Source organism: Tursiops truncatus, chromosome 2 (assembly GCF_011762595.2).
Source record: "Tursiops truncatus isolate mTurTru1 chromosome 2, mTurTru1.mat.Y, whole genome shotgun sequence".
NCBI lineage: Eukaryota > Metazoa > Chordata > Mammalia > Artiodactyla > Delphinidae > Tursiops > Tursiops truncatus.
Genome location: NC_047035.1, coordinates 26,263,429 through 26,269,428, shown reverse-complemented (window position 1 = coordinate 26,269,428; position 6,000 = coordinate 26,263,429). Strand labels below are relative to the sequence as shown.

At 45.3% G+C, this 6,000-nt stretch overlaps 1 long non-coding RNA gene across 2 annotated transcripts in view; it reads right to left on the bottom strand.

Moving 5' to 3' along the window:
- Positions 1–723: 723 nt before the first annotated feature.
- LOC109548126 (uncharacterized) overlaps positions 724–6,000 on the bottom strand; it is a 95,355-nt gene continuing 90,078 nt past the window's right edge. Inside the window, exons 5-7 of one of the 2 annotated variants that reach the window (XR_012329888.1) lie at positions 4,939–5,104; positions 4,621–4,833; positions 724–769 (exon numbers count right to left, since the gene is read on the bottom strand). This is a non-coding gene — a long non-coding RNA (uncharacterized lncRNA). The remainder of the gene's footprint in view (positions 770–4,620; positions 4,834–4,938; positions 5,105–6,000) is intronic. The other variant, XR_002174141.3, reaches the window with a different exon arrangement.

Genomic DNA, 6,000 nt, shown 5'->3' with positions numbered 1-6,000 from the left:
CCCAGACATTCCTTGGCCGGAGGCAGCATCACTCCAGTTTCTGCCTCCTCCTCACATAGTCATCGTCTCTGTGTGTCCGTGTCTGTGACCCTTCTTCTCTTATCATAAAGGCACCAGCCACATTGGATTAGGGCTCATCCTAATGCAGTATGACCTCACCTTGATAACATCTGCAAAGACCTCATCTCCAAATGAAGTCTCATTTAGAGGTTCTGGGGGTTGGGGACTTCAACATATGTTTCTGTGGGGCACACTTCAATCCGTAACACCAACCCTTCTTGGCCCCGGGACAACTTGGAAGACAGGGAGAAAAGTGCTTGTCAGCTGAGGCAAAGCCCTGCACCTGCACCTGCCTCGACCTCCTTCCAAGTTCTCCAGATAAGGTCCTTTCCAACAGGACCAGTGCCAGGATGTCACAGCTCCTCCCAAGACCTGAAGTCATCGTGATGAGACAGAAGCAGCCCCTGACCCCAAAGCGTTCACCCAGATCCGAGGCTCTCAGACTCTGAAACCTTGGACGAGTGACACAGCATCTCTGACTCAGCTTCTTCCACTGGAAAAGGGGACCTCGGCGTGTTGTTACAGAATTCAATGAAAAGCTGCATTTAAGCTGTTCAGCACAGAGCCTGGAACACAGTAGGTGTGTTTATTGTTTCTAATAGAGTCAGGTTGAGGCTGTGGGCCCAGCCGCCTGCTTCTTCAGCACCACATAAAGAATCCAGAGATGGAAAAGACCTCTGAGGTGATGTGCCCAATTTCATCCCCACAACTAGGGAAAAAAAGGGAGACAAATAAAATGGCCATGTTAACTTATATCCTCGGCATTAATTTTCACAGTTAACTGCTGAACTGACTAAATTCTTTTCTTTTCTTAAGGACTTTTATAAATTCAGACATTAATAAAATCATTAATAAAATCAGACATTCAATTAACAGGAAACTCCAATTGGTAACTGATCGTCTCCTCGATACCTTTCTCTCCCCTCCCACTTTGCAGACTCGCTGGCTCGTCCTGGGCTTGGTCCTGCTGATGTGCTGTTTCCCATTTTCCCCTCTTGTTCCCCCCATGCCTGTCAGTGGCCCCAACAAAAGGCAAAGAAGAACACGGGCTGATTCCATTAACCTCTGTCATTGCTTAAATCTCTTTCTTAATTAACATGAGTTAATATGATTAATCAAAATAATGAGACAAACCTATTAAATTAGGGGGGTTTAAATGACAGAACTTGCAGGAGAAGTAAAAGCAAGAGGAGACATCAGAAGGGCCGGCGGGGAGCGGGGAGTCCAGAGGTGAAGTGGGCAGCAAGCTGACTGTTGGTCCTGTCCAGCCCAGTCCAGCCTCGGGCTGCGGGGAGGGGAAGGTGGAGGACAGGGGAGGAGGCCTGGAGAAATTGCTTTGGGGGAACATGTTCAGTGTTTGCATCCATCTCAGTTAATTATAACCAGTCCCCACACTTTTCTGGGGCCTATCCAGCTCCTTCTTAGCCTCCCCCAGCTTCTGAGTTCTTGGTGTTCCTTCTTGGTGTTAACTCTCCCTGAAATCTCTATCCTCTCTCTCCTGAGGCCAGGCTCTTAGTCAGAATTTCCAAAACCCTAGCTCTGCCTCTCATAGGGTATGAGACTTGGGGAGAGTTATTTTACCTCTCTGAGGCCCAGTGAACCCAGCTACAAGGATAGGAATAATATTCCTGAGCTGGGATTACTGCCGTAAGAATTCAGAGAGAGGCTATGTGACAATGTCTGGCCTGGTGCCAGGCCCACAGAAGACCCGCCCCCCCCCCCCCCCACCGCCCAGGACAAGTTCTTTCTTCCTTCTTCCCCTGTTATAACTGTGAAAATACCTTGAGATTCTGTAGTGCTTTTAAATTCTAAACTTATTTCCATATATAGCATTCTACCAAAAATCTAGGAGATGAGCATTACAGGTGTGAGTTTACAGATCAGTGAGCTTGTGCCAGCATTACTGAGCACCAATTGTGTGTCAGCCCCTGTGCAAGGTCACTCAGATCCAATAAGGGGAAAGGACTCACCTGGGACTTCTTCTAGAACCAGGGTCTCCTAACCCCCAGGCCAATGGGACTTCCATTGCCCCTAAGTGCAAGGGACCAGGGTACCCAGAGCGCCCCCAGAGCTCCTTTATCTCCCGGCCAACCCCGTGCCTCAGGAGAGTCTACCACAGGCCTGCGGCTCTGTGGCCTCCAGCTGGCTCTCCAACGTGGGACATCTGACCTCTGACAGATGATTTGGGCTCATCATCGGAATTTCTTATTCCAGTGAAATTGAGCCCCTGGAACCCCTTCTGTGCTGTCTTCAGTGGTCGATCCTCATGATTCAAAGACAGAAAACTACACACAGACAAGGAAGTTTTCCATGAAGAATCCAGACACCCCTAAAACCTTTAGCCCCACACAGTGATGTGTTAGTAACCCCCCCGCTAAGTCCTTCAAAGGCAGAGGCTGTGTGTGCGTGTGTGTGTGTCCCCTTCCCTGGTCATCCCCTCCCCCAGAGCATCTACTCTATGTCCTGTACAAATGCTCCCAAAACACCAGTGACTGGAACTGTGAGTAGTTGTGTGGTACAAATCCCCAAGCTTGGGTCCCCGGGTGCTGAGTATTCCACAGACATACAAATAAAGGTCCTACAAATTTCACTGAGATTGTCTTCACTGGCATGCCAAAGTCATTCCCATGCCTCCCCTATGATCCCCTTGCTGCCTTCCACTACAGAGTCTGGAAAGCCAGGCACTATGTTTCCCAGTTTCTCTGGCAGCTAGAGGTGGCCATGTGATCAAGTTTTGGCTGTTGAGATGGGTGAACTGCTAGAGGGATCTTAGAGAAACTAACTTTCTTCATCAGAGATAGATGGGTCTGGAGCTGCCTCTTCCTGATTATCTTGGACGTGAATGACCACAGCATCTATTTCATGACCTTGATGCAACACACATCAGGCTAAAAAGCCAACATTCTTGGATGGTAAAGGTAGAAGAACCTGGATGTTTGGTGTCATTTTGAGATTGCAGACCAATCTGAAGTCTGTCTGCATTAGGACTTCTTAATAAGTAAGCCATAAATATCCAAGGTTTACGCCACTTTTGGTTCTCAATTACCTGCAGCTACAAGCATTCCCATCGAACACAAATTCTTAAATTTGTGCTTTAACTTCCATGATTATCTAAGAATTAATGTAAGCATATCCTGGGTCGTCCACCTTATATAAGTGAATACTGTCATGATAGTTTAGTTCTCACGTTTATATTAATCAACAATTTTTTGGTACCAAATAGTACAGGTATCCTTTGCTACCCAAATACTTGCCATTTGAACTCAGGAATTGAATAAAATCCAAAATTTTAAGAATGGGGTTAATATCCTTTGCTCTCTGAACCCTTGGTATTTCTTATCCAAAACTCAGAAACCAAAGAGCTTTGGATAATTCAGCATCACTTACTATATAAAATCTCACTATGTGGATTTTGAAACTGAATAGATTTGGACTGTGAGGAATACTTGCATTTTGTCTTGGGTTGAAGAAAAAAGAATAATGACTAATTTAATATGTAAATGATACATTCATCTAAGTAAAGATCAACTTGTGTTAATTCACTGGGCCTGAACAAACACGGCGTTCGTAGGAATTAGAATAGGAAAGGGATGGAGCGACTGAGTTATTACAGCACAAAAAGAAAAGTAGGCACGTGAGTTCAAAAGAACCTAGAGAGCAACGGTGTGCTGGAACCAGCCTGTTGTGGCTCACGAGAGCCAATTGTTAAATTTTCAGGTATTTTGTGAGCCAGTTGTTAAACACAATGATTATGATGGCATCCAGAGTAAGAATATTTACACCATGGAAATCAGCAAACACCATGAAACAGGCTTTCTTTTCTTGTGGAAGCCAATTTATCAGCACATCACTCTCAGTAACAGTCAATTTCATATTTGCCTTGTGAGCGGCAATTTAGTTTCAGCAAACATCATTATCTAGTCCACTAACTTAATGTGGAATTTTATTGGTTTTACGCCTTTTTGTAGTTCATTTGTAAACTGGGTTTACTTTCACGATTCATATAAAAGACATACACGTAAGGAGTGTACACTTAGTTTTATGTCTGTATATATTTAGGTACTATTATATTAATAAGTTTTAAGTCAAAACTAGGTAGTAGCAAGAAGTTTTTTATTCACTCAAGTGTGAAAAACACTGATCAAAGCCCATTAAAGCTAATAATCCCAGCCTGGCACACAAGGCCCTCTAGGATCTGATCCCAACCTGACTTTCTCCATCTTGAGCTCCCTGCTGCAGCCAAACTGGTCTCTCCTGGTCCCTTCAGTACGTTTCTCAGGGATGTGGCATTTAACTGAGATAATAGAAATGAAAGTACAGCACCGACACTCTACCCCTCTGGCCTCTACACCAACTCCATATGCACTGACTCAGAGTCCTCCTCGCCTATGGAGACGCCTCTCTGATTACTCCAAGGGGAGGTGATTCCTCTCTTCTCTGCACATACCACCAGGTGTGCTTGATTTTGTCAAATGATGCCACTCACCTCCTTGACTAGAGGGGAAGCAGTTGCAGACAGTAAAGTTCTAAGGGTCCTTACAGATCCTTCTGTCAACTCACCTGCACCTCCAAATTTGCTCATCATCTCATACTTCTTTCCCTTCTGTAACATAAGGCAGAAGTTTGCTTATTTCTTTCCAACCAGCTCTTCCGCCAACAGTCCTGAGCACAACGATTCCCACTTCTCCCATCAATTCTCCTTTCTCTGTTTTCGGTCTTTAACTTCTTTCTTTTCTCTGAAAGTTCTCCCTTTATGTTGAGTTTCTGCCAACCCTAAAATAAAATAAAATCCGGTGATATCCATCATTGATGCTTTCAGCACCATTATAGAAAACTCAACTAAAATGGTTGAAACAATCATAAAATGTATTATCTCACATTAATGAGAGGTCTGCATGTAGGACAGTCTCCAGGTATCACTAAGATCAGAGTTCAGCTCTCTGTCCTCAGACTGGCTTCTCTTAAGGTGGTTATATGGTTGCTGGTAGCAGGCATGGCCATTCCTTGATCAGTCTGATTGGACCACAAAGTCAAGTGCCCATCCCTGGACAATAAATAACAGTGGTCAAGGGAATGCCTTGCACTGATGGACTTAAGCTTATGTTCTTGAGCCTATCAATGGCAGAGAGGAATGAGATTACTGTGATTGGCTTAGATTAATCAGTATCCATCCCTGAGACTTTGAGTCAAAAAGGTTGCATCGGGGAAGGATGGAAGCCTTAACAAAGTTGGGGTTCTCTCAGAAAGCAAGAAGTGGGGGAACAGAAGCTTGGAAGACAACCGACAGGTCCATTGTTCCATTTTTCTCACTCCCAGCTACTGCTTTCTCTCTCTTTTTTCTCCTAATCTCCTTTAAGAAGACATTACAGGGCTTCCCTGGTGGTGCAGTGGTTGAGAGTCCGCCTGCCGATGCAGGGAACACGGGTTCGTGCCCTGGTCCGGGAAGATCCCACATGCCGCGGAGCGGCTGGGCCCGTGAGCCACGGCCGCTGAGCCTGCGCGTCCGGAGCCTGTGCTCTGCAGCGGGAGAAGCCACAACAGTGAGAGGCCCGCGTACCGCAAAAAAAAAAAAAGAAGACATTACATTTGCTGTCTTCACTACTCAATGCACTGCAATTCAGTTTCCAATCCGGCCACTCTGCTACAATCTCTCTTGTAAAAGTCACTGGTGTCCTAATTTGGCTGCTCTTTAGGCTTTGACACCTCCACCAACTCCCTTCTTTACCCTCTTTCACCCATCACCCGACTCATAACCTTCAGATGATCAATCCATCCTCTCCCACAACATGCTCCTCATGACTCAGCAATGGTTATTCCACAAACATTTTTTGAGCACCTACCCTATGCCAGTTCAGTATATCCAGCTCATAACACTTTGCAAATTAGTCCTGAATGCATGGTTAAGTCTCCACATTTTTCACCTCCACAACTGCGATAACT